General features: G+C 38.7%; 1 pseudogene; it reads left to right on the top strand.

Annotated features, from left to right (window-relative positions):
- The first annotated feature begins 279 nt into the window (after positions 1-279).
- Positions 280-8,951, top strand: LOC102251889 (annotated as a pseudogene).
- Positions 8,952-10,077: the final 1,126 nt, after the last annotated feature.

Here is a 10,077-nt window from a genome sequence, read left to right as displayed (position 1 = left end):
CCAAGACACTGGATCCAGATCCAGAGAGAGAGAGAGAGGTTTGCAATAAAAGCCTCGATACTGTGAAGCTAATATACCGAGTTATTAAACCCACAAGTCTGCAAAGGTTTGGGGAAGGGGTTATTCAGTGTAGCATGGAATTTTGGGGGACTTTAATGTAAACTTTGAACTCCATATTGGCTCTCTCTTTTCCAACTTTTCAGATGAATCTAGAAAAAGTGTGTCTGGCAAGATAGGCAAAATTGAAAAAAAAAAAGAAATAAATTAGGTGGTGAGAAGATGGTGCTGAATGCAGAGCAAGGTGGTCCAAATGCAGAGGGGTTTGTGTTGGAGAGTGAGGAGAGCTATGAAGACAAGAAGTAAGTAGGAAACCTGGGATTTACTTTAGTGTTAACTGGAAGCTACTGAATACTTTGAAACCAATCTCTAGCAAATTCAGAATACAATAACCAGGATTCTCATCCCCAGTGATGAGTTTTAACAAAGGTAGATGGAACCAAACATGGCCTATTGACCACCTATAACCCACCAGATTGGGCAGGAGTTTCTGTGTCAACGGCAAATAATGACCAACAAAGGAAAGAGATTGAGTCAGCCTCTCTCTCTCAGGCTATCATCCAAAGCATAGTCACATGGACTACATTCTTTAGGAGTAAGGGTTACTTTTAAGGCTTTTGCCCATCATTTCAGAAAATGACCCTTCTGCTAGAAACTTGGAAATTTGAATTTATCTTTCTCTTTTGTCTCTATAATTCCCTCAATGTTGGTCGCTGGTGTTGTACTTTAATTCTCTACAGCTAGGTCTTCAAACAAAGGAATAAATGAGCAAACAAGCAAAACTCCTGAACTAATAAAATATCCTTGCCACCATTCCTCACACTAGCCTCTTTTCTCTCAATATCTTAAGAGTAATCTTTTTCTGGTTATTTTTATTGGCTTTCTCTTTTACAACTTTTCTAAGTCAGATAGATTACTGCCTAGTACAGATCCCTACTCAACTGTTATCTTTATTTTTTTACTCTTTCCAAATTACCCCATTTGTTCCCCCTGTACCCAATGCAGATACAACTTCTAAAAGAAAGGTAATATTTTCTATTTTGTGAAGAGATTAAAAAACTCCCTTTAACTCATTTCAAAAATTGTATTTGAAATTTAGAGCCAATATTAAAGAAATAAATTTGCTTGTTGGAAATATTATAATAGTTTATCAAATAAAAATTTAATTCACAAGAAAGTATAAAAATAATAAAATCATGGAGAATTATAATTTACAGAGACAACTCATTTTAATTTATGGATGTATGGTCTCTGCGTTCTTGATCTAAATGTTCATACACACTGGCATGCCCACATGCACACAGTTTTTTATCTAGAACCCAGAAAGAGAGAGAGAGAAAAAAAACACCATGGTTTTGTTTCCCTAACTATTCTTTAGGAAAAAAACAACCCTGGGTCACAGTCATAAATACTCAATATGAGGGAAATATGGAATGAGTACTTTACATAGAGAGTCCATCATGAGCAACTTAAAATATTAGAACTTTTCTAGTTTACTCAAACTTGGCATAACTTAGAACTTCTTTACCAAATTCAATAATATGTTTTAAAAAATCAAGGTTATAATAAGTGCTACTGGGGAGGGAAAAGAAAGCAACAGACAGACTGCTAATTATAGTGGAGCCAGCTACCAGAAAGGGTTAGGGGTCTCTTAATGACCCTGTTAGAATTTGCAGCACTGTCTAACCCCCTTCCCAATTTGAAATTGTACAGCCTCCACATAAATATTTTTAAAGACCCAGATTGGTTTTTCAAGGTGTGAATGACATAGCTACTTTCCTTTATTTTTTTTAAAAAAGTAGCAACAATAAAATTTTTTTTGAAAAAATAGTCCCATTATTTAGAAGCCTTTGAATGCTTAGCCTTAAAGACACCGTTTATGCAATGAAGAGGAACTGTAATCAATTTAACTTATAAAGCACCTATTCAGAAAAATAAACTACTTAAAATGCATTAAATATAGCCTTGTTTATTCTAAGTAAATGATGCCTTTGGACTATAAAGGGAAAACACTTTGGAAATTACTATGAACTAAGAAAAAAGCTGGTATCTTTAATTAGTCTATACTCTCAATAAATTTGGAGCAAAATCTCTATGTGGGGTGGGGCATATTTTTGTCTGAATTTAGTTCCGATTCAATAAAAGTTTCTTCTTTTTTTCTGCAAAAAGTCACAATAATGTAACTTACAAAGTTTCTGGAAATATTTATTGTATATAGTCTAGAAGATGAAAAGAATGTAACTATTATTCTTGGTTTGTTTTGAGGTTATTTACTTAGGGCTAAGCACCTCATTTTTCTTGTATACAAAAAAGTAATTATGCAGCGAAAAGAAATATTGCTCATATACTTCAAAACATATAAAAAATGTAAAACTTTATTACACACATTAATTTCTAACAAAGGACATCTCTACCATCAGTATAACTGGGACAAGCCAGATAACTGATGCATATATACGGATGTTTCTCCCAAATGGGTTTTATAAAGGCAAACAAACAAATAAACAATTTCTTCTTTTATGTCTGCCTCTCTTTTATAAATTTTCACGTCTTGATATAGGCAATAGTTTTGAGGCTGTGTGTGTGTGTGTGTGTGTGTGTGTGTGTGTGTGCGCGCGCGCGCCCTAATATATTCTGTTCAAGTTAGTAGCATTCCCCTTCTGCCATTATTCATTTTATTGTTTCAAGCTGCTCAGGTTGAATCCATTTCTACATGTAACAAAGCAAAGATATGAAAACCTACAAATTATAAACGAAATATGTGTATGGTTTTCCCAACTTGGATCTTGCCCATTCTGATCTTCCAGAAAAGTCAGCATACTCCCAGGAAGCCACCTTTCGTGGAAGCCAGGCCTGCTCCACTTGCCCCCCTTCTTTCATTCTCCGAACAGCAGCTCCCTGATAACGAGGTCTGGATCATTGTCACTTGAAGCAGGAAGATTGGTGGGTTGACATCAATTGTCCTGAGGCTCAAGACAAGTGATGGGTGATTCACAGGGGGGTGTCCTACTGCCCAATACTGCATGCAGCTAACGCCAAGGGTGGAGGGCAGGGTGGTGCTCAGCTTGTACGCACTAATGAATAACTAATACTGGAGAGAGCATTACACTAATGAAAGGAAAATAACTTAATAAAAGCAAAAGAACAATCCTTATCTCAGATGGGGTAACAGAATTTGATATTTAAACTGTTAAACTAGAAGCTGTCAATGTAGCTTTACATTCTGGTTAAAAATGCAAGAACGATTTTGATGTGTGAAGTTATTTTTTTTAAATAAGTAACAAAGAAATTTCTGAGAGGGAGGGTGAGTGTATGTCTGTGTGTGTAGGTTGGGGGGTTGAGGGAGGACTATGGCACCAAAGGGGCCTCAAGTCCCAGCCAACATGGGTGGGATCTGCAGCTCCAATTTCTAATCTCTTGACTTCACTTTGCAGGAAAGAATTTGTACTTTTCCAAAGCAGCTAAGAGAAAGAGGGCCCTGGTGTTTGCAAACTCCCTCCTCTAAAAAACTCAGTCCAGGGATAGAACTTCAAATCAGAAAAATTTTGGAATTCCTAAAGACTAAGTTAACTGATATCAGAGCAAAACTGCTTTGCTCCCTGTCTTCTTTTTTTAAAAAAATATATTTTTTATTGATTTTAGAGAGGAAGGGAGAGGGAGAGAGAGGTAGAAACATCAATGATGAGAGAGAATCACTGGCATGTGCTCTGACTAGGAATTGAACCTTGTTTATAGGTTGATGGTTAACCACTGAGCAACACCAGCCAGGCTGCTCCCTACCTTCTTGATTTCCCAGTGGACAGTACCTCCTCAACGACCTTGAGATTGTTAGTACCTGCTTTCATAGATCCTCCCTATATCTGTTTATCTAGGACACTGTCAATTCCTAAAAATCCCAGATATGTCAATTCTATAAAAACACAATTTATTTAGCCATTAGTCTTTGGTTTGAGCTTAACAAAGGGAGGCAAATTTAAAAAAAAATATTTTTAATTCACCATTTGTTAAGGATTGAGATCTGCTTGAACCCTGGCTGTGTATCTACATCTGTATGGTCAGGGGAGCAAAGGTAACATTTTCAGTTCATATTGTCCTAAGAAATAGATGAAAACACACACACACACACACACACACACACACAACATTGGCTAGTGGATAAGGACAGTCTTTTGTGGACATCTCACATGATTCCTCATTGATGATTTCTATTCACTTTGACAGACATTTGCTAAGCATCTTCATGAGTATTCCTGGGTTCAATATTAGAGATAATGTGAAAAAACAGGGATTGTGTGTCTTAACATTGGTTAAGTGGTACCAATTTCAAATAGTCCCCACTGGTTTTATATAAATACATTCATACAGCAGAAAGGCACCTTTTGTCAGACCCTGTGGTCTGTCTTTTGATTTTATAAGATTGTCATTGTATTTGAGAAGCCTGCCTTCAAGAAGATTATAATCTAGTTATTTCCCTTAACTGTTCTGCATGAAATGTAACAACTTCCTGAAATATTATGTGCAAATAGCTATGGAAATCATGAGCAGCCCAGGAGATGGTGGTATTGTTGCAAAGAGAGAGTGGAAATGATATACCCAATAAAAAGGATGGCAATACAGGGCATTCCTGGGCACCAGAATAAGTCATTTGTGTCTATAACAGTGAAACCAAACGATTAAAGGAGACCATGATTAGCATGATTAAAGGCAGATGCAAAGAGAAAGGTGAGGTTCACAATCATTTTATTTTTGGAGTTTAGGAAAGCCCTGAGAAATTCAAGCCCCTCGTGGAACTTCTTCCCCAGAAACATTCTTCTCAGCCAAGGCAGGGGTGTGGGGGATGTGGGGTGTGTGGAGGGGTAGATGAATGTTCTGAGTTTCTGGCCAACAGCCTAGACCTTCATTCCTTGAATTTATACTCCCTCTTCCCCCTTTTGGCTAATCTTCAAACACTACAAAAGAATAGAGGGGGTTGAGGTCTTTCTTAAATACAACCTCTCAAAAGTTGATTTTTATATTTGCTTTTTCCCCTATAAGCCTTTGGGTGATAATGGAATATTCCTAACCGTATTTCCAAATTTCAGACAAGTTGTTCTCTCCACTGATTCTGATTTAGGACATACTTAATTTTCTTGAATCTTATGTCCATTTGTTTTAAAGAATGAGGGGAGTATTACTTAGTCTTTTGGAGACTGTGAAGAGGAAATTCCTGTTTTCCTTTGGTTTAAGAAAGTCTTCAGGTTTAGGAAAATGGAGTGCATAAGAAAAAGTGGGGTACGTTTAAAACCAGCTCTCAGTTGGTTTTTAAGAGAGCAAGAAGAGATTGACAAGTTTTTCTCTTTCTTGATGAACTCCATGATTAGGTCTTTCCTCCAGAAAAGAGGAAATGATCAAAGAAGAAAAAAACATCATGAAGGAAGCCTCAGCCTTAACATTTCTCTTTTCAGTTATTGTTTCTATTTTTATTGAATTTATTGGGATGACATTGGTTAACAAAATTATGTAGGTATCAGTTGTACAATTCCATAATACATCATCTGTCTATTGTATTGTGCGTTCACCACCCCGATCAAGCCAGCCTTAACTTTTAATGTCCTGGTTTTTGTCAATTTATGTCACAACATTAATATTAATTTTATTTCCACATACAAGGGGAGGTTGCAGGTAATTAATATTAATTTTCTGTGCTCCTCCCAGAGGAAGAATACTCCATCATTAAGATCGAGGTATTAATGCACAAAACAAAAGAAGAGTGAGTCTGAGATGTAGAAAGAACTTTTCTTATGTGTCACTTTACACACAAGAGGTGGGGATTGCTTTCTCATTGGGAGGGTGTTACAGACTTGGTTCCTCATCAGGCACACCTACTTGCTAATTAGATACCATCCCAGCCAGGGCTGTGAAACTGAGTCTATAGCCCTTTTACAAGCCCTGTTCCAGTTCTGGTGATACTTCTACAAGTGGGAATTTCTTCCTTTCTATTCCTCACTTGCCCATCCTTTATGGACCAAATGTTATACACCTAGGAATTGAATCTGATGGCCCTTCGTCAAGCTCTTAGAAACATTTTCCTTCTCCCCTCTCTGAATTCAGAGAGGCTGAGCAAAGCCACGTGTTGATCCTGCCCAAGGTCCTCAAACATTTGTAAGATGCCTTTCAATGAAAGAGGAGTGTCTCAGTATCCTGCTAAACCCTGCCTGTAATCCGCAGCCTTACCAGGAGACAAAGAAGCTCTGTGGTCTCCTAATACAGTTGCAATAAAGGTAAGATGATGGTCCTCAAAGTAAACATAAAATAATAGTGCATAGGGCTTATGCAAAAAAGCTTTGTGCTTAAATACTGGAAAGGCAGTCACCCTGAAACAATGGGGCAAATTAGCATGCAGCCAGCCCAAGGCTCTTAGATGCGCGCGCGCGCACACACACACACACACACACACACAAGTGCTCAGTGACAAATGCTTGGCGCTTGCTGGGAGGTCAACACTAAAGAGTCTTTGGTGGGAAGACAGCATGTCAGATTTCAGAAACTTTCCCTACAAATGGGCTTTCCCTGCTCAAAGGGGGTGCTTTCTGATCTAGATAATAAAGTCCATTTACATGAAACGATGCTGCTTTCAATGATATGATTAATTTCGGAAATACCTGGCATCTGAATGAAGCCCAGACTTCAAGAAATGAATGATAATGAGGAAAGATAATTAGGCAAATGTCAAGAGTTTTGCTTGGTGACTGAGGGGCTGGCCTGCCTAGGTTATCCTATACTCATTCCAAATGGAAATGAAAGGGCTTTGTGGGAAGCTGGGGATGATCAACCGATGGCTACATATAAACGCACGTTAGCTCAAGTTTCTTGGGGTTTTACTCCATCATGACCAGTGGGCAGCTGATGCTTACCTTCAATGACTTCTCAGTGCATCCCAGACAAAGCTGGCCTTGTGTTTCATGAGGCCTGAAAAATGTAAATTTATCTTGCCTTACTTGTCATTTGTTCTAAAGTGACGTCTCTGTTCTGAGCCTTTTCAAAAGTCTCACTGACTTTCCCTCCCTTCCTAAAGGAGAAAAACAAAACAGGGGGAAAAGCCAAACACCTTTAGACAAAGGCTAATGCGGGGGGTAATGCAAAATACCTCCCCACATTGTTTTTGAATACTTTCTTCACTGTTTATTGTTTTATTTCATTATTATTATTATTATTTTCGACAGCAGTTTACTATTGGTGAATTGGAGGATAGCAATGATTGGAGATTAGTGAGTCCACCGGATAGAGTTGATGGAAAGCAGGGCACCCTTAGTGGACTGAGGGAGTATTTCTCCAAAAGAACCTTTTTAGAATGAGTCTGTAACAGTGGCAAGAGAGAAGGAAGTTCTTTCCTTATTTGTTCTCTCTGACAGTCCATCTGAATGCCACCAAAAATATATTTATTATAGACTACACATTTGTAATTCTTAGCAACCCTAACCTCTTCACTTTACTCTTTCTTCATCCACGTGACTGGTGTCTAAAGGAGAATTGTACCTCCCATTATGTCACCATCTCCAGGCAATGGAACTTCTTTAAGAAGAGAGGTGATTCTCTGGTTGGGTGGCTCAGTTGGTTGGAGTGTCATCCCATACACTTAAAAGGTTGCAGATTTGATTCCTGGTCAGGGCACATACCTAGGTTGTGGGTTCAATCAGGTCCTGGTGGGTATGGGAGGCAACCGATTGATGTTCCTCTCTCTCTCTTCTTCCTCTTTCTCTCTAAAAATCAATAAAAAGCATATCCTCTGATGAGGATTATGGAAGAAGAAGAAGAAGAAGAAGAAGAAGAAGAAGAAGAAGAAGAAGAAGAAGAAGAAGAAGAAGAAGAAGAGAGATGATCTAGAAAAAGATTTTCGCTAGCCATTTAGGCTTGGGCATACCAATTTAGGTTTTCATCTGATAATGATTGCTACAGATTGAATTGTGTCCATCTAAAAGATATGCTGAAGTCCTAACCCCTAGTACCTCAGAATCCAACTTTATTTGGAAATAGAGTCATTGCATGTGTAATTCATGAAGATAAGGTTATACTGGAATAGAGTGGGCTCTTACTTCAATAGGTCCAGTGTTCTTATAAGAAGATAATGTGGGTAACCTTCTCCGGTTCTCCCAAATCCGGGTTCATCCGACACCAGTTGCCTCCACCATGCCGCTGAAGTTCGACCCCAACAAAATCAAAGTCATGCCCTAACTGGTTTGGCTCAGTGGATAGAGCGTCGGCCTGGGGACTGAAAGGTCCCAGGTTCGATTCCAGTCAAGGGCATGTACCTTGATTGTGGGCACATCCCCAGTAGGAAGTGTGCAGGAGGCAACTGATCGATGTTTCTCTCTCATCGATGTTTCTAACTCTCTATCTCTCTCCCTTCCTCTCTGTAAAAAAATCAATAAAATATATTTAAAATAAAATCAAAGTCGTATACCTGAGGTGCATCGGTGGGGAAATGGGTGCCATGTCTGCCCTGGCCCCCAAGATCGGTCCCCTGGGCCTGTCTCCAAAAAAGGTTGGTGATGACATCGCCAAAGCAACCACTGGGTCTGAGGGTTACAGTGAAACTGACCATTCAGAAGAGACAGCCCCAGATTGAAGTAGTGCCTTCTGCCTCTGCCCTGCTCATCAGAGCCCTCAAAGAACCGCCAAGAGACAGAAAGAAGCAAAAACAAACAAACATCAAGCACAGTGGAAATATCACTTTTGGTGAGATTGTCAGCATTGCCCAGCAGATGAGGTGCCGATCTTTAGCTAGAAAACTCTCTGGAACCATTAAAGAGATCCTGGGGACTGCCCAGTGTGTGGGGTGCATTGTTGATGGCCGCCACCCTCATGACATCATAGATGATATCAACAGTGGTGCAGTGGAATATCCAGCTATTTAAGAACTACAAAGGAAAATGTTTCAATTGAAGATTACTTGTCAACCAAAAAAAAAAAAAACACAAAAAAAACAAAAGAAGAAGAAGAAGGTAATGTGAAGACACACAAGATAAACCACCATAGGACTCCACAGGGAGAGATCAGAGTCATGACATTGAAAGCCAAGGAACGCCAAGGATTGCTGGCCACAACCAGAGCTGGGAAGAGACAAGGCAGGACTCTCCCCTCCAGAAGCAGAGGGGGCAGGCCCTACCACCACTTCAGTTTTAGACTTCTGGCCTCCAGAGCTGTGAGACAATAGAGTTCTGTTTTAAGTCACCCAGTTTGTGATATTTTGCTTCTCAGTCCTAGGAAATATCAGTGGTCATGTAATTTAATATAACAGGCCTATAAAGAACTGGAAATATTTTCCTTTTCCTGGACCTAAACTTTTACAGTTCTACCTCAATTCTGTCACAGTGGGCAGGTAAGGGTTTACTAAGAGACAGTGTCACCTGTCACAAATGGTGAAGGGTGTATAGCTCCCTATTTTCCAGAAACAGAGAATCTGTCTCTAAAAGGCTTGACTAAATATAAATATACTCCAAGACTATGTAAAACTGTTCACCAAGTGTCATGGCAGTCACCCGAAATGAAATGCTCAGAGCGTTTAGTGAAATGCTATATGCTAAATACGTTAAGTACACTGTAACATACTCATTAGCCTATAACACAAAACACCATTTAAACCAAGACATGAAGGGAGAAACAAACCTAAGTGTCAGCCAGCTTTATACCTTTGGAGAAAATACATTAAAATATATTCATAGCAAATATGAGAGGTCTTTAATGAAATCTGTTTCTAATAGGGGAATAAAGCTGGAAAGAATTGAAATTAACCCATTGTGTGGAAATTTCTATTTAAAATGAAGCAATTTCATCATTTCATTATAATTTTAAAAGGCTATTCAGCCAAAATAGTAAAGTATGTTTAGTACTATATTAGTAAACAATACACATAACTTGGTATGAGTTAATTTCCTTCAAGTTCTAAAAAACTTGCTTTAGAAATTACATTGCTTAGCAGCAGTTTGCACAAATGACAAAGTATTAACAATAAAAAACAAAAAAGGTTACTACTCTACTGTA

The sequence above is a fragment of the Myotis brandtii genome, unplaced genomic scaffold (genome assembly GCF_000412655.1).
Source record: "Myotis brandtii unplaced genomic scaffold, ASM41265v1 scaffold84, whole genome shotgun sequence".
NCBI lineage: Eukaryota > Metazoa > Chordata > Mammalia > Chiroptera > Vespertilionidae > Myotis > Myotis brandtii.
Note: the sequence above shows the minus strand (reverse complement) of the source record. Positions and strands in the feature narration are given on the sequence as shown.